The sequence below is a fragment of the Eptatretus burgeri genome, chromosome 8 (assembly GCF_056783735.1).
Source record: "Eptatretus burgeri isolate ZD-2024b chromosome 8, Ebu_testis_v1, whole genome shotgun sequence".
Taxonomy (NCBI): domain Eukaryota; kingdom Metazoa; phylum Chordata; class Myxini; order Myxiniformes; family Myxinidae; genus Eptatretus; species Eptatretus burgeri.
Window position 1 is genome coordinate 56,560,120 of NC_140968.1, and position 21,376 is coordinate 56,581,495.

General features: G+C 41.1%; 1 long non-coding RNA gene across 3 annotated transcripts in view; it reads right to left on the minus strand.

The window, feature by feature from the left end:
- Positions 1–21,376, minus strand: part of LOC147021797 (uncharacterized) — a 41,560-nt gene that overhangs the window by 13,740 nt on the left and 6,444 nt on the right. For 2 of the 3 annotated variants that reach the window (XR_015060939.1, XR_015060937.1), the window contains 2 exons: positions 19,785–19,883; positions 790–2,762 (listed from right to left, as the gene is read on the minus strand). This is a non-coding gene — a long non-coding RNA (uncharacterized LOC147021797). The remainder of the gene's footprint in view (positions 1–789; positions 2,763–19,784; positions 19,884–21,376) is intronic. The other variant, XR_015060938.1, reaches the window with a different exon arrangement.

Below are 21,376 nucleotides of genomic sequence, written 5' to 3' on the forward strand. Positions count from 1 at the left end.
ATTTTGGAATTTTTCCTAGAAAAAAAGTTTACGTCATAATATCGCCGCTAATGGAAATCGCCTATACAATTATCTCCGAAACTAGGCAAGCTGTTTGAATTTTGTTTGCGGGAATCAAGCCGGGTATTAGCACAAATAATTTATCGCATACCTGATACATCACAATAACGGCATATTCGTTTTATGACGTCATCCTTCATTCATTGAGCAACAAATTTGCAAAAGCAGGTGCAAATGAATGGATATGACACAGGAAAACGAAACAGAAAAAAAAATACAGCCCCAATGATTGCAAAGAAAAACTAGAAGGGCACGCGGTGGAACGCATACCTCCACCACATAACGCCTGATCCATAAGAACATATCGGGTCCAATACATTTTTTAAATATCATGCTTTACAGTACTATATCGTTTTTGGCCCTATCTCTCAATGATGAAGAATCACTTTAACAATTAAATAATTATCGTATCCAGATCCAGATTCAGATCTTCAGCAAAATTGAATCAATTTGTCCTTGTCACACACACAACATGTCCTCAAGATTTCATCCACATCCGTCCACAACTTTTTGAGTTATATACCTGCACACAAACAAACAAACAGACAAGCAAACAGACAAACAAACAAACCAGAAGATGACGTCATGCAGAGCACGATACTTGAAAAATCCATAAAAAAAAAATTTGACCTCAAAAATAATTGGTGGATGAATTAGGTGACCTGAAATATAAATCCATTTCAAATTTCAAGTCAATCGGATGAAAATTGAGGATTTTCGAAATCTCACCCAAGTTGTTGACCTTTGGCCTATATTGACCTTAAAAACAACAGGCTTCTTCCTTTTGATAAACTCGACCATGTGGTGAAGTTTTGTGAAGATCAGTTCAAAATTGTGACCTGTAGGCGATTGACTGACAAACAAACAAGAATAAGACATCATGCAGAGCACGATACTTGCAAAATCCATAAAACAAATTTAACCTCAAAAATAATTGGTGGTTGAATGAAATGACCAAATATGCAACTCCTCTTCAAATTTCAAGAAAATCGGATGAAAACTGACAAGTTTAGAAATTAGGCATATGTTGTCATTTTCATCAATGTTGACCTCAAAAATAATTGGTTGTTGAATTCATTGACCTGAAATATAAATCCTCTTCAAATTTCAAGTCAATCGGATGAAAATTGAGGATTTTAGAAATACTACCTTAGTTGTTGACCTTGGGACTATGTTGACATTTTAGTCAATGTTGACCTCAAGAATAATTGGCTAGTTGAATTAATTGACTGGAAAGAAAACTTATTTTCAAATTTCAAGTAAACCGGATGAAAATTGAGGATTTTAGAAATACCATCTTAGTTGTTGACCTTTGGCCCATGTTGATCTGAAAAACAATAGGCTTTTTCCTTATGACAAACTCTACCATGTGGTGAAGTTTCGTGATGATGGGTTTAAAATTATAACCTGTGGGTGATAAACAGACAGACAGACAGACAAACAGACAGACAGAATAACAAATCCGACGAACCAATATAGTTAAAAAATCTTCGATTTTGCAAGTAACAAACAAAGACAGTAAGGGGTGAAAACATAACCTCCTTCACCTTTGGAGGCTGAGGTAACTAGAAGGGCACTCAGTGTAGTGCATACCTCTAGCACGTAATGCCTGATCCAAGAGAATGTTTCGGGCCCAATATATTGTTGCGAATTCACACCCACTGGCGTGCGAACGGCCACGTAACTCGAATCGCGCAACGTCGCCCACCGGATGGACAATTCTGTCGTGACCCTCTCGGACCAACGCCGGGAGCTAGTCACGGGTGGGCCTTTCGACCTCACCACGATCGTGCCAATCGGCCACCCACGTAGGGTTGGGTTGTTCGCCAAACTCGACCTACCTAAGTACCCACGCGAATTGTTAACCGGGCGATCGTACCTCGCCACAGGTCGACTCCGGACACGAGCCGCTTGGGCGGCCCGTTCCGTACTATCGGGATAACCGAGCGGTGTTATCATCGACCTGCACGGTTCAGATTAATTACTGGGATGTTGAACCCACTACGAACCTCTTACGTGAAGTAGGATGGAGAGTCAATAAAAGGAAAGGAGACGAAGCGAAGCGGGAACAATTACACAAGCACATTTAATTGCACACGCAGACCAGCACAGAAGGCACGTATACAGTCACAATCATCATGTACAATAAAGCAAAAGCAAGTCAAGAAATGGCACGTATACACAATCACAGGCAAAAGAGATGTCCCGAGTAAACCCGACACACGGCAACACTCAACCAGTTTTACTTCAAGGACAGGCGCCACCCACAGTCATTTACACGAACCCAAAGGAAAAGAGAAAGTTGCGACTTCCCTGCACGCGTCGTCCAGCATCGCGTCCTTGACGTCGAATCTGAGCCTCCCCCGATGTGGTCTGCGACTCGCACCTCGCGCCGGCACGTGTAGCCGCTCCGTGCCACGAACGGGGCTTCCGGCACTATCTTAGTGCAGATTATGGGGGAGGGGAAATTGTTGACGCTCGGGCTCGAAGGGGAGAATGGTGGATGCTCCGTCCCGTCGACGCATTCTCGGGACCGCGGGCTGATCGTTCCAGCACCTGGCAGAAGGCTCACCCTCTCCCGATGTAGACTGCGCCAAGGCCCAGGACGAGGATGCGCCGACTCGACTCCCTCCAGCTGGACTCGTAGGAAAACTCGCTGAAGAACTCGTAGACGAACGAACCACCGACGACAATAACCACCCCTGCAGACGAGCGAAGAGGAAGAGGAGGAGGAAGAGAGTGGAGGAAGAGAGTGAGAGCTCGCCCCGCCCGTGTCCGTCCTTTATAGCGCGGGGCTCCGCCCTTCGCTCCGCCCCGTTTTCGGCTCCACCCTCCTTCGAGAAGGTTCTCGAAAAGGGGCGTTCTCTCACCCCGACCGCCTCACGCTGGTCATCCACCAATTGGCGGCGAGCTGCCCTTCCCCCTTCCCTCACACCAAGCGCGGGGAAGAATGGCGGGAAAAGCCCACGAGCATCATTGGTGGTTTTTGTTTGTTTGAAATAAAAGATAGAACAGAAAAATGGCTGACTCAAAGCGTCTCAGCCCAGATCGATCACATAAATTCCCTCTATACAACGGGTTTGGGCTAACTACACATGTACCTACAGAGATATCTCCCCTGAGGGCCCTTTATGGTGTAATGCGAATTTCCACAGCCGTAACAATATTTTTGAAATATCATGCTCTGCAGTACTATATCATTTTTGGCCCTATCTCTCAATGGTGAAGAATCATTAAAAGATTTAATTATTCTCGGAGTCGGATCCGGATCCAGATCTTCACCAAAATCGAAGCAATTCGTCCTTGCCACACACCCAACCTGTCCACCAAGTTTCGTCCGAATCCATCCACAACATTTTAAGAAATCCTGCACACAAACAAACAAGAAAGATGTCATGCATAGCATGAAACTTGCGAAATGCATAAAACAAATTTGACCTTAAAAAAATAATTGGTGGTTGGATTCAGTGATAAAATACACATGCCCTCTTCAAATTTCAAGTGAAATGGATGAAAATTCATAATTATAGAAATGACTATGTTGACCTTTTGGGTGTGCCAACTGTTATAAAAAGAAACAAAGTGAAGCCGATGATCACCTCAAAAATAATTGGTGGTTGGATTCAGTGACCTGATATGCAAATCCTTTTCCAATTTCCAATCAATCGGATGGAAATTGAGCATTTTAGTAATTTGACAAATTTGTTGACCTTTGGCTTATGTTGACCTTTTGACCTCAAAAACAATAGGCTTCTTGCTTATGACGAACTCTACATGTGTTGTAGTTTCATGATGAACTCTACCTTGTAGTGAAAGATCGGTTTAAAATTGCGACCTCTAGGTGATAAGCATAAAAATAAACACAGCTGAATAACTCACGCAACCAACCAATATACTTGAAAAATCTTCGATTTTCGCAAGTAACAAACAGACAGACCAGGGGTGAAAACATAACCTCCTTCCACCTTTGGTGGCAGAAGTGATAATAAATAATAAAACACTTTGACTAATTTCTGTTTCAAATGCCTCGGTCACTGTGCATTATTTATTGTACAAATTGGCATCTATATTCTGAACAAATTATCTTAGTTGTGTTATAAAAAGAAACAAAGTGAGTTTCTGAATTACATGTAAGGTAAAATAGGGGACAAAACAAAACATAAAAAAATGAATAGTTATTCCAACAGTGAGGAATGGCAAGCAAACTTAAATTGTTTGAGTACCACTGCATCAAGAACACGAATAAAGAAACTGAAAAATCCAAAGAATGGACAAATATTGGACATCAAGAGGTGAATGAGAAGAAGAAGTTTGGGGCAGGAGAGATAACGATCAAATGAAAGAAGAAAAAAAAAAACATCACAGCAACAACTGACAGCACCGATGATTGAAAGGATGGGAGAGGTTTGCGAGTCTAGGCACATCGTTCTTCAGGGATGGAATACAAATCGGCCCGGTGTTGGAAAGGTGGGGAAGCGAGAAGAAGTGGTGCAAGAGAAGGAAAGTTCCTGAAGAATTAAAGCTCGTTATGGAATTCTAAAATGAAGGTTCTCCAAGGTATAATGCAATGTTGTGAAGCTGGCTCACTCAGAATGCTGGTGAGCTGGTGAAGTCAAGTCAGGAGCAGCCATGGCATGCTTGTTTCCAATGATGAACCAACTAACAAAAATAGTGGGTACTCACACATTTCACTGTGCAATCAGCTCTTTTGCTCCGATGACGGGTTAAAGCCTGAAACCTCAACTTCTCCTTGCTTTCCACGGCGGTCCACGCACCTCGATTGACGTCCTGTTGACGTCATGTGTTGTTCTATCTTGTCCGCTAATGCAGATGGACACCAACCTTCACCAGCAAGACCGCCTCTTCATAGTCCAATCAGTAAGACTTCTTAGGCGGTGCACTTCCCGACTAAACTTCATGGGACACAAATCGACGTTTTTAAGAATGCGCAATTTTCAAATTGAGGTAATCTGCTCCTGAATGCTCTGCACGTATGGGCATAAACTCCTAGTGATGAGGTCCATCAGGGCGGCCAGATGTATAGCATGCATGCCAGGTAATGATTGAGTCATGAAACGGCTCATAAAGAATTGAATAGAAGCCAAAAATACTTCAAAACGTACCTGTGAGAAATTATGGGTGTGCCTCTGCACAACAAGAGATTTGGAGAACTCTCTGATCAACTCCTCCAAAAAGTTGAAATCTTGCAGTCCGTACTGCAAAAAACTCCCAACAATGTGAGCCAGTGAAAGGCCGAAGGTTCATCGATGGGCGGATTCAAACCAAACCTTCATGGTTGTTAACACCGATGAGAAGGTCATGTCTGGTGTTTGTCGATGCACAGGGTAAGTTTCAAATAATGAAATTTAATATTAATCATCATGTTTCAGAGAAGAGTGGGATTTGGAGTTGTGTGGGCTGTGATCGTCACTATAAATACATAATTTGTGTTTGGCTCCAGGGCCACAAGAGAAATTATATGAGATTGTTGCATATATTGGTGAAAGGAGAAGTGTGTGTGTGTATGTGTATGTGTATGTGTATGTGTATGTGTATGTGTATGTGTATGTGTATGTGTATGTGTATGTGTATGTGTATGTGTGTGTGTGTGTGTGTGTGTGTGTGTGTGTGTGTGTGTGTGTGTGTGTGTGTGTGTGTGTGTGTTAACCCCTGCCACCACTAGCTCATTGTATTAACAAGAAATAGTATGAACCCAACTCCTCTCATTCACATATATTTCTCGTATTCCTCTATTTCGGTGATAGTGGGTCAACTTAGCATAACAATTGTGCATTTTGTGAGGAATGCACCAAATTTGGCACACTCGTAGCCTATCATATTATGAACAGATTTGGATATTGGGCCATCTCAAATTCAGCCGCTGATGGCTGTGGCAGCCATTTTCCACTGCTATAAAAAAATTTGAGATGGCACAATATCCAAATCTGTTCATAATATGATAGGCTACGAGTGTGCCAAATTTGGTGCATTCCTCACAAAATGCACAATTGTTATGCTATATTTAGCTAAGTTGCCCCACTATGAGACTGATTTGCATTCAGGAACACAATAATTATGGTAAACAATTTTGAAATTTCCCCTTGTAGCCAACGTGTGGCTCTCAATCTCCTCTCCTTGTCAAGGCTGGAGTGCTTCAAGGCAATGTTTGGGGCCCAGTCATATTTCTAATCTTCGTAAATGATTTATCTTACTCTCCAGAAAATCCTCTTTATCTATTTTCTGATGACTCCACCCTCTACTGTGATATCCCTCATCCTTCAGACAGGCAGGCTGCAGCCTCTTCCCTCTCTCCAGAGCTTGACAAAATCACAAGCTGGTCTAACACTTGGAATATGTCTTTCAATCCTGTTAAATCTCACACTTTCACGATCTCTCTCCAAAAGGATGTTCTGCCAACCGCCCTACACTCCCCCCTCTACTTTTTTAACATTCCTCTTGAGGAAGTTCAGTCACTCAAAGTTCTGGATCTCACGAGCAGCCATGATTCTTCTTGGACAAACCACATTACAAAGTTGGCCTGCAAAGCCAGCCGCTGACTGGGCATCCTCCATAGTTTTGAGTCCTTCCTTGGCACTCCTGTTCTCCTATCCACCTACATGGCCTTGATCCGCAGTTTGATGGTGCACTGCTCTCCCCTCTGGGCTGCCTCCCCTGCCTCACACATTGCTCAGCTTGATGCTGTGGAAACCAAGGCCTTCAAGAAAATTGGAATCTCCTTCGAAGAAGCTGATTCTATGGACCTATTACTTTCCCATTGCAGACAAGTTGGTGGTATCTCTGTCTTCCACCACCTCCTTTCTGGTCTTAAACCCTTTGCTCTTTCCATGCTTTGTCCCAGAAAGGTTTCTGCAGGGCACACATGGTCCACAATCACCCCCTTATGGTGAAACTATCGAAATCCAGGATCACTGTTCACCTCCACTCATTTGTTCCTCTTTTTTTCCAGATTATGTAACCAACTTCCGCATTCCCTTCAATGTCATTCTTTCCTCCAGGTCTTCAAAACCACTGTTCACCACCACCTCAGATCATCCTCAATTCAAAACCATGATCCTTTCTACCCTCATTTACTCCCCCCACCCCCAGGCCCTCTTCTTTCTGGGTTTTCGTTTTTTCCTTTCTGAGAGTTTCCTTCTGCGTCCATCTTGCCCACCCCATGCATCCTCCCCACACCAGTTGTTTTCTCTGGGTCTCCGTCTGTTTTGTTCCTCAGCTCAGCTATTGGCGTTTCTACCACTCTGTATGTTACCTTTGTCCTGTTGCGTCCTGGTCCATTCTGTGTTCTGGCTCTTTCATGAACCATGACTATGTAAATATTTAAAAAAAAAAACTTAAAAAATGCTGAAATTATGTTTAAAAGACGATTTGAATGACAAATTTTGTGCAAGCAACGGCAGGTTAAAAGTACCCAGCTCGAAGAAGGGAATCATTCAAAACACACACAGCGCATGTGCAAAAAGCCTCATTTAGCATTCATTCATACGTCATTTTTAGCTCGCCTATTCGAAAAACAGAGAGCTATAGCGAGACCCCCGGCGTGAGCGTCAGTGTGAGCGTCAGCGTGGGCATGAGCGTGAAAATGTTAAAGTTTTTGGTGCAAGTTATTTTTTCCTTTCTAATATTTTTATCGACCATACTATTTTTTATATGCCCGATATATATATATATATATATATATATATATATATATATATATATATATATATATATATATATATATATATATCTGGGCGTATTATGCGATACCAGTCGTCCGTCCGTCTGTCTGTCTGTCCGTCCCTGTCCGCACTCTAACTCCCAAAGTTTTCAACTTTCACGTTTCATATTTGGTACATAGGTACAGGCTGTGGAGACGGTGTGTCGCGACATACGTTCGTCATCGAAAGTGGTTGCCATGGCAACCAGGATGCTGTTTTCCATCCGTTCCTGTCCGCACTCTGACTCCCAACACTACATATTACTTTTTCTTTTCGATGCATTTCTCATGGCAAGGCAAGTACCATAAAATTCGGACCATTGAGCGCATCGTTATATAAGCCACATCCCCTAAATATAAAAACAATCTGGAATTTAAACACACACAAGCCGCACTGCTTTATAAGCTGCAAATGTTGCACAAAAAAAAACCAAGCGCAAAAACGTCCGAAAATTAGCCACAAAAAGTGATCGATCTTGCTTTGAGTCTAATCTGAACAGTGGAAACACCCCGACCATCCACTCTCTGTGTGTTAACCCAGTCTTCTAGTTCGTCTTCCAGTTCGGGCCATCGGCATTTCCTACCTCTGGAAGCCTTTGTTGACTTTTTGCAGTGAGAAAGTTCACCCCTCTGTGAGTTTTGAATTCCTTGTGTGGACCTCTAGTTTACTGATTACAATATACAAAAAATACATATATTGCTTTAAAATTATTTGGATCAGATTTCACTGCAATGCTTTATAAAAAATATTATTAGACTAGTCTTTTAAAAATGAAAAACGATAAATGTATAAACAGGCGAGCATTGGGTGGCTTTGACACCAACTCTGGTTTAATGTGTGTTGCCCACACGCTTGATTTGCATAACTGTGAATATCACCCACAAGAACAGTATAAGCAGACAGGAAACAGACTTCTTGATCTGTTTCAGGGGGATCATATTCTAGAAGAAAGAGATATGAGCAATAAAAAAAATCATCAAATCCTTGCACTTGGTTTGAGTCATCCTTCCCATTCAGGTTCAAAGCACACTACTTGCTTGTCTTCTGCACCGGATCTAATGTTGTATAGTTGGTCGTCCGTCCATCCGTCTGTCTGTCTGATGTCATGATGTATGAGACCAGATAGACAAATGGTCAGGGTTACCCCTAATAAGCTCAGGTAACTGAGATCAAACTTAAGTAAGAAAGACAGTCTAGCACTTCCTGCAGAAGTCTTCTGACTTCAGTTCGAGGAAGGATTAATAACTGGGCAAAAAGTGAGCAGTTGCATCTGGGCCTTACCATCCAAAAATTAACCAAGAAAAATGTTATGACGAAGTGGGAACCTGCAGCTAATGCCAATCTACCCAGTGACCTGCGAGACCGTCAAACATCACATATCATAAAACAGAACTGATATTCAGGAAGGCAAGATAGAACTCTGTGATGTGACAAGAGTTTCAGAAGTCTTTGTCATATTGAACAAGCACCAGTACTGTCCCTAAAATACTTGCATTGCATGGAATACCACACAAGTCTTTCATCATCATTATCAAGTCACCATATCCATCCAGCCATTGGGCCCATACTCTGTGCAGAGCGTTGGTGCTGCTTAAGCAGTCTCCTTGGCTATTGGGCACAATCTTGGATGGGTCACTACTCCCACAAAGGATACCAGCAAGCTGGTACTCATTTTGCCGACCTCGGAAGGATGACAGGCAGATTCAACCCCACCTGGTATTAATTCAACAGACAAGAGGGATTTGAACTCAGGATCCTAGGATCCTAGGATCCCAAGCCCATCACCCGAACAATTAAGCCAACACCAGGCATGATTCACCATATCGAATGACTTGAGGCAAAGAACCAGTGATCTGGGGCCTCCAAATGTTGGAAGAAATTGTCTCGGTGTGATTGGCTCAGTCTGCAGTTCTTTCTGACCCACTGATGATGTTGTGATCCAGGTGAGTTGTTTGCTGTGTGAATGCTTGTGTGCAAACCGGATGTCTCTGCATCACTGGATGCTGAGTGCTGTGCAACTGTTTGCACTACCAATGCTAGTGGCAACACCACTGCTCTACAACCAAGGTCTGGTTCACTGGATAGTGCATCACATACATTGTTAGCACGACTCGCTACATCCTGATGAAACAAAGAAATGGTGACATTTTGAATTCAGCTGGTATACCAGCGTGCAATGGCTTGCTCTTCTGCAAGATGTTGTGCAATCTTTCTGACCCTTTGAAACTCGAATATATTCTTAATGAGGTTTGCAAAAGCAAAGGCAGTATGGTTTGTCAAACATAACCAAATGAGGGGGAGTGGAGTTGGGGATATATGATGAATGAGACATCTTCATGCTCCTATTGACCTTAAGCAGCATTAATATACTGTATAGCTATCTGACCAAGCCAACCCTTATACAGGAAGAATGAACAAAGCCCACAGTTGCAAACATTTGTCACTTTCATTGAACCTGGCTGGCATCCATCCGTATGCACAACTGCACATCTCTCTTTCTGTTAGTGTCCCTTGTCTCCCTTACCATTTATCCCCAACCCCCTTCTCTTCCATCCTTTTCTCTCTCTCCCCCATAGGGAAACCTTGTGAATATCTTTTCTTTTGAAACTACAAATCTTGATGTCCTTGGAACACTAGAAGCTTCATCGTGCCAGGAGCTCCTTCCTCTGATGCCTTCAGCACGGAGGAGATTAATGGCGATGGAATAAGAGCCAACATGTAACTAAACTACTCGTTTCGCTTGCAAAGTTAGCAAGGAATGTCTGCAATGTAGAAAATTTCAAAAGCGATAATTAAGAAAAACAGTTTTAAAAAAACATTTTTTTTTTAAGTCGGCACATTAGTTTGTGCTGCGGTGTATGGTCTGTCGATTTGAGCACTCCGTGCATGATACTTGGGAGCCAGGTTCAAATCCTATGTACCATATGTGTTTATCCATCGCCTGCTAATGTCCTTGTCCTGCATGTGATACATGTACAAATTACTCTGAGTATTATGTCACTGTTAAAATGGGTATAATTATCACAGCATCCTTCTTACAACACCGCTCTGAATCTTCTACTAGAATCTACGATAATAAATATAGCTCGTGGAGGTGAAGCTATGTCTGCAATAATCACTCATCGATTGGTCGTGGCACTGACCAATTGGGTGTGACCATTTTTCCTGCCGTAGCATCGTTATCACGTCTATCCGCGTCAGCAAACAACTGTCGATCTCGGTGGTGTGGCAAATCACACACCTCGTGATTCCTCACCTCTCACATTGGTGATTACAATATTGGTGATTACAATGTGGAGTCTTTATTAAACGCTTTCCTCCCCCTTATGACCCATCTTGGTAATCACCATTATATATTGATCGCAGTGCTATCCTTGACAATTTTTGTTTCTTTAACTCCCTGGATGTTAAGTGGCCCTCTGTATTCGGTGGACCAACAAGTGTTGTCCCGCCCAGAGGAGATTAATTGAATGAATGAAATATATTTATTTTAGAATGAATTTAGACACAAGAAGAGGTCATTTGGCCTACCATGAGGGTGTGGCACGTATTGAATTGGGGTTAATTCGTTTGTCAATTACATTATTTTAATATCTCCGCCACCAAAGATGAAGGAGGTTGTATTCACCCCTTTCTCTCTGTTTGTATGTTTGTGAACAGGATATCTCAAAAAGTTGTGGATGGATCCGGATGAAATTTTGTGGACAGGATCAGTGTGTGACAAGGACAAACCGATTGATTTTGGTGAAGATTCGTCTCCGGATCCGCCAACTAGAATTTTTCAAGTGATTCTTCACCAATGTGAGATAGAGCCAAAAATGATATAGTACTGTATAGCATGATATTTCAAAAATGTATTGAGCCCGATATGTTTTCGTGGATCAGGCATTGCGTGGCAGAGGTATGCACTCTACCGAGTGCCGTTCTTGTTGGGGTACCAAGCCTATAAGGCTGGGTAACCTATTGTTTTTCTTCTGTTTATGACTTTTGTTATTCCACCGGCGATTTTCGGGTTTTTAAACGATAAAATTCATTTTCTCAACAACCGTAAGTCCGATCAACACAAAAATTTCACCGTAGTATGTCTTTTTTGATAGCATATATAATTGATAATTATGACGTGATAGGTCACATGGCACGGGCACCATCTTGAAAAAAAACGAAAAACTTTGCCCTTCTCTATCTCCGAAAGCACTCCATGGAAAAAAAATTCATAAGTTGAAAGGGAAGACTTCCCCTTTGGGAGGACGTGTGAATTTTTATGACATCATCGGTGAAGTTGTATCCTGGTGGAAATTCGACAGCGAGAATGCTGCATCAGAAAAATTTGAAATTTTGTGAGCGTCATCTACGCAACAACTCACTGTAGAAAAAAATGACATCATAGGTCACTTGGTTCGGCAGCCGTATTGTTTTGAAAAAAAATCAAACAAATCTTCTCCAGAACGGCTGGACAGATTGAGGCAAAAATGTACACACACTTTCCCCATATCATCCTTTTACAAGTTTGTTAATTTCTCATTGATAGGTCACATGGTTTGGCGGCCATATTGAATTTACCCGATAACGTTCAAACATCTTCTCCAGAACAGCTGGACAGATTTAGGCAAAACTTCACACACTTTCCCCAAGTCATCCTTTTACAAATTTGTTATTTTCTAATTGATGGTTTTGTGGCCATGTTGAATTCACCCAAAAACCTTCAAACATCCTGTCCAGAACGGCTCGTCGCATCAAGGGGAAACTTCACACACGCATTCTCCATTGCAAGGGGACATAAGTTAGTTGATGAATAATTGATAGGTCACATGGTTTGGCAGCCATATTGGATTTAAGAAATATATTAAATAATGTTTTCGCTGGAACCACTTACCCGATTGAAGCAAAATTTTGTAACTATCATCTAACCTCATGGCTGCAAATAAGATGATAAAAATTATGATGTCACATGGTTTGGTGGCCATCTTGGATAGAATAACGCACCTTGTTCGATCAACACAAAACTTAACAAGCATGATCCCCTACCCCATTAGAGGGAGTATTTAAATGTATGATGTAATAGGTCACGTGGTACAGCAGCCATATTGGATTTTAAAAGTCTTCTTATCTGAAACGGCTGAACAGATGGAGGCGAAACTTTGCAGGTATGACTGCCTATCCATGACAAACAAAAAGTTCCCACCTCCTTTTGATGTAGGTCACATGGCTTGGCAGCCAGATTGGATTGAAGGAAAATATTAAATAATGTTTACTATGGAACCGCTGCATCAATCAATGTGAATCTTAACAGTATTGATGCAGCTGACACATGGAATGAAGGTTTTAAATTTCCACTCGATCGGCCACAAGGTCTGATAGCCAGACTTATTTAATTATTTGAATCTGAGAACTTTTAGAATTTTTTTTTTTGCCTAAGGCTCACTTAGCTGCGTCTGCATGCATTTGATGGTGAAGGAGAAGCAATTCAATTGATACCGATGACGGCCCCAATAAAAATGGTCAACAGTGTACATAATAAATGGATGGAACATGGCCTGTTTCTCAGTGCATAAATTGTGAATCCCGCATCATAGAAAAATGTGTGGGGCCTTTTCGACTCAGGGGAATCCCACTGATGGTGTCCACATTTATTACTTTGTGTGCAAGTTATTTAAACACCAATTCAATTGCTTCCGACTATGTATTCAGGATAAAGGGCTAACTGCTTACGTAGTAAATAGATTGAATGTGGTGTTACTGGGTCAATAACTAATCAATCCCATGTAGTAGAGAGACGTATGAGGGGTGGGGGGGGGGCTTCGTATTACTCGGGGGTGTTCCGGTTTACCCTGTGGACCCACGGTGACATTTCCTGCACATTTATTGCTTCGTGTTCAGGTAATTTAAATACCAATTCACTTGATACCGACAATGTCCCCAGGAAAAAGGGCTAACTGCATACACAATAAATAGATTGAACACTTCGTGTTACTCAGTCCATAACTCATCAGTCCCGCGTTGTATCAAAGCCGGATGTCTTGGAACCTGGTCCTCACTGCCAACAGTTATAAAGTGGCAGTTCGAGTCTTATTTGTGACTAGACGACCCGTGAACCCATTGGGTTCCTGTTGTGACAGCAGTTGATGAAAAAAAAAGACACAAAATTTTAATATTATTTAGTGGTCAAACTTTAACTTGAAGAAAATTTGAGCATTTACCTCAGGAGTCATCGTTCGGCCAACCGGTTTCTCGAGGTACACCACCGGTGAAAAGTTTTAGAACACCCCCCATTTTTCCAGTTTTTACTGAAATTTAAGCAGTTCAAGTCCAGTGAATAACTTCAAATAGTACAAAGCTAAGCAGTAAACTGCCAGAGGTTAAGAAAAAAAGTTTTGGTTACCAAAAACTGAAAAATAATGTAAATTTCAGAGTTGTTAAATAAAGGCCCTTTTCAGGGAACAAGTAATGGGTTAGCAACTGCAGCTGTTCTGCAGCAATGGAAGTAAATTAAGCCTTGAAAGTTGATGCAAACAATTCCTTCAGGTGTCCCAAATTTTGTTGATTAGTTAAAAACCCTCTGTCTGTATAAAAGCAGTGTTGGAACAGACTGTGTTGCTACACCCTCTGAAGCATCATTTGGATAATATTGCACTGCAGGAAGTAGTATACAGTCAACCCCCACTTTATCGCGGTTCACCCATCGCGCCCCCGGTTCATCGTGGGTTTTGCCTTGGAACGTAACTAAATTTTTTTCTTCGGATTCCCCCGGTACATCGCGGAAATAATATATAAAATATAAATTATTTAAGCAATAAATTATAACGCGTGGTGCTCGACCAGTCACACAACGCACCAGACAAAGTTTCGCTTGTGAACTTCAAATATTTTCTACGTTTTTTCTCCAAGCCCCACGATGCCGCCCAAACGCCCTGCACCTTCTAAGGCTTCTGGCAAGGAACCGAAGTGCCACAGGAAGGTCCTGACGCTCCAGGAGAAGGTTAAGGTGCTCGATATATGCTTCGGGAAGGAAAAAGGTGTGCCGCCATTGGACGAGCACTGCTCATACTCAGCACCTCAAAACCGACCAGACCAGACGAGTCGATCTCCGGCACCTCAAACCCAATCACTGCCAAACTGACCAGACCAGACGAGTCTATCTCCGGCACCTCAAACCCAATTACTGCCAAACCGACCAGACCAGACGAGTCGATTTTTTGGGGAGGCGTCCATTCATCGCAGATTTTCACTTAGCACGGGGAGGTTTGGAACGTAACCCCCGCGAGAAATGGGAGATTACTGTATTGCTATCATAATGGCGAGAAAAAGATATTTAACAAAGGAAGACAGACAGACCATGATAAACCTAAAAAGTGTAGGTCTTTCCTTTAGAGAAATTTCAAAGAAGCCAAGGTGTCAGTGAGTACAGTTTCTGACACCATCAAAAGGCACTTAGAAACTGGAGGAAACTCTGACAGGAAAAGGTCTGGCAAACCCAAAGCCACAACACAATCAGAAAACTAGTTTCTGAGAGTCAACAGCTTGCATGATAGGCAGCTCACAGGGCAGCAGCTTCAAGCACAGCTTAACACTGGTCAACATCAAGAAGTCTCAGTTTCAATTGTGAAGAGAAGATTTCGAGCTGCAGGTTTGACAGGTTGAGTGGCAGTAAGAAAGCCATTGATAAGATGGCAAAATAAGAAAAAGAGGCTTGCTGGGCCAGGAAGCACCACCAGTGGACTACTGAAAACTGGAAGAAGGTCTTATGGACCGATGAATCAAAATTTGAAATCTTCGGTTCATCAAGCAGGGTTTTTGTACGCCGTCGAGTCGCCAAAAGGATGGTTCCTCAGTGTGTGATTCCAACTGTCGAACATGGAGGAGGAAGCGTGATGATCTGGGGCTCTTTTTCTGGATCCAGAGTCGGCGACTTGCACAGAGTGACTGGCACCCTGAACCAAAAGAGCTACCACAGCATTTTTCAGCACCATGCAATATCCTCTTGTCTATGCCTAGTTGGTCAGGGGTTCATCCTACAGCAAGATAATGACCCAAAACATATCTCCAGGCTATGTCAGAACTACCTTTGAGAAAAAGAACAAGACGGTAGGCTTCAAATCATGGAATGGCCAGCACAGTCTCCAGACTTAAACACCATCGAGCTGGTTTGGGATGAACTGGACAGAAGGGTGAAAGCAAAGCAACCTACAAGTGCAACACATTTGTGGGAACTTCTGCAACAGTGTTGGGAAGAACTTTCCAAACAATATTTGATTTCCATTGCAGAAAGAATGCCACAAGTATGTTCTGCTGTTATATCTGCAAAAGGTGGCTACTTTGATGAGTCAAAAATTATGATTAAATTTTGTTCAACAAAATGATTCCATGATTTCTTTTTTATCTGCAATTGTTTATTTGTTCTATGCTTTAATTTCAGAGTACATTGAAACATTAAACTGCTTAAATTTCAGTAATAACTGGAAAAACAGGGGTGTTCTAAAACTTTTGACCGGTAGTGTATATCAACACATTCCCCATGGTTTGTCCTTGCGCTTTAGGGATCGTCATACCAAAACTTGACTGTATCAGGAATTGATTTTTAATTAATTTTTTGTTGCCTGATCTGAACGAAACTTGATACTGCACACCGCAGGCGAATGGTGAGTAAGGTGGCCCTAAAATTTTTGCGCTATCGTGTACCGTTTTGGCTGTATTTCGGGAACATACATACATATATATATATATATATATATATATATATATATATATATATATATATATATATATATATATATATAGAAGATGAGAGTTTTAGTAATATACTAGATGACCAGTGAACCCTTGGGTTTCGCTTGTGACAGCAGTTGATAAAACACAATCATTTCAAAAAAAAAAAAAAAAAAAATGCGCCAGCGAACTTTACCACTGAGGTTGTTTGCATTGATGAAATTCTCCCGAAGAGTACTTCACTGAATCGGGAATTGATTTTTTAATTATTTTTTTTCGTTGCTCGATTTGAACGAAACTCGATATTGCCCGTCAATGTGAAAAAATAAAACGGAGAAAAGAAAGTCGAATAAATTATTGTGCGTAATCTTCTAAACACAATTTTGTTTATTAATGAACATGGAAGTATTAGATCAAAATGGCGATGTTTATTTTATGCTTAAAAACAAATCGTTCTTTGTCTGCACGAAATGTTTTGAGATTTTAAAATAAATCATTTCAAGAAAAAAAAGTTAGCTCCAGCGAACTATACCACTGAGGTTGTTTCCATTGATCAAATTCTGCTAAAGAATCGGGAATTGCTTTTTTGACAATCTTTTTGTTGCCCGATTTGAATGAAACTTGATACTGCACACCACAGGAGAATGGTAAGTAAGATGGCCCTAAAATCTTTGTGCTATCGTGTACCATTTTGGCTGTATTTTGGGAGCATACATACATACATACAAGATGAGAGTTTTAGTAATATATAGATAGATTGCTCAATGATCGCATATTTTCTGTGATTGCTTCTCATGTGCCATTTACATTGTTAATAATAGACCTGGTCTCAGGGTTGATTTCTGCTAGTTCTGGTTGCCTTGTTTGATGGTTTAGGGTGGTTGTAGTGAAGTTCGGAAAACCAGTTTAAACCGATTTTAGGCTGTGCCTACAAACCATGGTTGCTCTGCCAGATTAAAAAGGTCGCAAGCACCTATCGGTGCTTTGTCAGGTTAATTCCACAGTCCCTACAAATTTTGTAACGTGGCAAACAGGCCCAGGAACTTACTCGGGGCTGTGATCTTAGCTGTCAATAGCAGTTATTAATCACAAGTGGCCGTTGCTGGAAAAATATTTTTTTATAACCTCTTTTTGAGTATCAACAAATCTATCCTATATTCTCTTATCCCTTTCATAATTAACTTGCAGATTCTGTTAATAATAATAATAATAATAATAATAATAATAATAATAATAATAATAATAATAATTAAAAAAAAAATGTACCCTTACAAATAATCTTTGATTCAGGAGGAGGCTACTCAGACCATCAATGTTATCACCAACCTCTGCTTATTTGTACATGCTCTATCCTTTTAAATGCTGAGCATCAAGCAAGGAAGCAGCACATAACATTTTATAGTCTTTGGTATGACTCGTCCAGGGTTCAAACCATCGAGCTACCACTCAGAGCGAATGCACTCGCCATTACACCACCAAGGCTGGTTTATGTAGGCATTGCTGGAAATTTTCTCACCATATAACGTTACAACCTAAATGCAGATTTAACAACTGGTATTACATGCACGTTGTAAGGGCTTTGTACTCTGAAATGCTTCCCGATGACCACAGCACCAGGATGGCAATTTTGGTCGAATCCGATGCCACACGTTGAAAGAGATAAACTATGAGACGAGCCAAACTATTTTGCTTCCCTTCAACTGACAACACCAATGGAGCTTTACCATCCAAATACTTAGCTTGGCTGTGTTTTGCTTCCAGGATCTGATGGAATTGGGTGCATTCAGGCTGATAAGTCATATATTCTTTCTTAAACGATGTTTCTCATCTTTTAAAACAAACATTGTGTCATTTCCGTCACACAGTGCATATTTACCTGGATTTCGACTCGGCATATCACCATTGATTCATGCAGCCATCAGTTTTGTAGATTGGCAAATCCATATTCCCTGGACTGCTGCCCTTGGCTCTGTTTACTGAAATTAATTTGTGCAAACATTTGGCTGTGAAACATTTTTTTGCAGTTAGAGGGAATGTTATTAATGGTTGGAGGTCTTCATCTAATTCACTGTCAAAGAACGTTAAATAGAGGTGTTTTGTGAAGACTTGGTGACTTAGTGGTTTGAGCATCTGCTCTCTGAATCTGGGAGGTTGGTGGTTCAAATCTCAGAGTCATACCAAAGACTTCATTAACAAAAAAATAGGACGACAGGTCCTGAAGCTCACCTGGATCAGGAACAAGTCAATGACATCATAAACTATCAAAATTTTGTTAATGCACAGAATCTGGCCATGTGATTGGTTGAATGGAAGCCCTCTCGATGCTGATTTCAGTAATACATGTTTACACGTCATGTTTGTACAGGTTACAGGTCACGTTTTTGGCTGAGGACAAGGGTGTGTTGCTCATGCAATGCTTCCTGTAGGTTATGGGAGGATTTTTTTTGCGTTTCAGGCCTAATTTGAACTTGTTACTGAGCGCGGATAGTACCTGTGCAGGTTTTAAGGTTTGTACAGATGAAGTTTTAAGAAGAAAATATGTGGCCTGAAGGTAGGGCTTGAGATTGTTGTGGATTGGTGTGGTGAAGATGGGGTGGGGCTCGATTTTGTTCATGGATGCATATTGGACTGGGATTTAAGTCTAAATTCAGTTCGCTGATTGTATCACTCCTGAGGTTTGACTGTTCCATTGATGCAGTGCCCCAGCACATTGAGTAAGGAATTTGTAATTTGTTCAGGGTGCCAAGGATAAGTCCTCTACTCTTCACAAAGGACACAATGGAATCTGTAATGTCCACCAGCTAATGCTAGCAGAATATGTAACGTCCACCAGCAAATCCTAGCAATGTTATCTGCTTGGCCCAGTTACCCCCTCCTGCACAGTGGTCCTGTGAAGAGGTTTCCTTGTTTCAGGACTTGGTGAAGGTTTTCCAGTTTCCTTGTTACTTTTTCTTTGTAGCCCTTTAAAAATAGTGGCTTTCAGCCTTACTAAGGGCAAACCACTAAAAAAATGTTATTTTTTTTAACAAGCAAACCAACGAAAGAGAGGGAAATGACAGGAGGAATGGAAAGGGAGAAATTAAGTGAGAAATGGCAGGAAAACCAAGATTCAAAAATGGGAGGAAAAATCAAGATCGGGACATCACAAGCAATTTAAGGACGTTTACAGGCATCACAGAACGTTATACTATACCAACTCACACAAGCAACACAGGTTTATCCCATGTATACAATCTAAGTTATTTGCTAAACAGAATAAGAAGACATATAAACTGATTCTACATGATGTGTGGGTGCTTTGACCTGTACGAAAGGTGCACAATGTCCTCCTTCGGCCTACAGCAGTCTATATTCTCCAGACTTGGACAAATGCCATGATGACCTCATCACGATGGTGCATGCCTGCCAAACCCGAAGAGTATCCGGCAGTTCATGTGAGGCAAAGCCAAAAGCTGTCACCAAGCAAATGAAAAGCGAAGCTATCAACCTGGTTTTGTCCTTCTTAGGGCTCAGCATGGCAACATATGACTGTTCTATCCACTTGGTGACTTTTGAAGCCCTTTAGGCATATACACTGATAGGCCAGGGGCCAGTGGGACCTACCTTGCACCCCCGTGCGACAATTTTTCACTGATACCACAGTGTTCATATATATCACAAGTATCGGAAAAAAGATGTTCCCAGAAAAATAATTCATTTGCATTATGCTTTATTAAGCTGTTTCCATGGCAATCAATGAAAAATAGACGAATCTCACAAAGATCGGCAAAATGTCAATATCTCTGTCAAATATAAACATAAAATCACAAAATTGGTGTCAAATTAAAGCCTATACATTTACGTATTAAAATGTATTTTGTGTATGCTAATGATCTCATTGCATATTAATAAAATTTGACTTAAAGACAATAATTCCCACAAAAATGCAAGAATTTCCATTTTCTTTCCTTGCAATTACCACAAATGTCAGTTTTTTTTGTCAAAAAAAACATTACTTAAGTGTTGCCAGAGTCAAGCCAGGTTGGCAAAAAATATTTTTAAATTTTTGAATTTTTTAAAGTAGGCTAATTAGCATAAAATACAAAGCACAATGAATCGTTCGAAAATCATGCGAAATCAGACTAATCAATAGAATTAATTACCTGCGCCTGATATAATACATAACTGTGACTTATGATGTCTGTTGGTGTTTAAGGGAAACATAACTATTTTCTGTTTGCGTAAAAGTAGTGGAAATAATTTTAAATGCATTGATATGATAATTTGGATCTGCCATTATGGAAATTCTCATTTTCGTAAATATCTCAACTTCTGGTACATGGAAATTGTAAATGAGGAATCCACACATATGCTTGGAGGGTCAAGGAATAAAGTGAACATACAGTAGACTAGGCGTAAGTCGTCACCATCGGGACCGAGAAAAAAGTAACGACTTAGAAATGTGACGACTTACGCGTATGCGAAAATTCATGATGACTGTGGGGTGAAGGATGAAGTCGTGCGTGGCCTGGACACATTTGTGTGAGAGCCGGCTATTGTACCAAAAGGAAAACACAATCCTCGGGGCATAGGTGGGGGTTCATTGGTGAGTTGGAAAGTGATCAAGCAAAGATGGAATTCATGAATCAGTTTATCAAAAGTAAAGATAATGAACAACTCTGTAAGACAACTCGTATACCATCGGTGATGGTATGGTGACAAATTACATGACACACAGTCATCGTGGTGATGATTACCACTCAATGCCTATGTGTAAGTGAGTGCGGTAATGTACAAAACAAGCCAATATAAAACCATGATCGGACTTCAACACTAAGGTCGATCGATCCTTTACTTCTTCGCGAAGTAATCCGTTATGTTTGACTGCCTCAAACTCTTGGGCATCTGGTGCATGA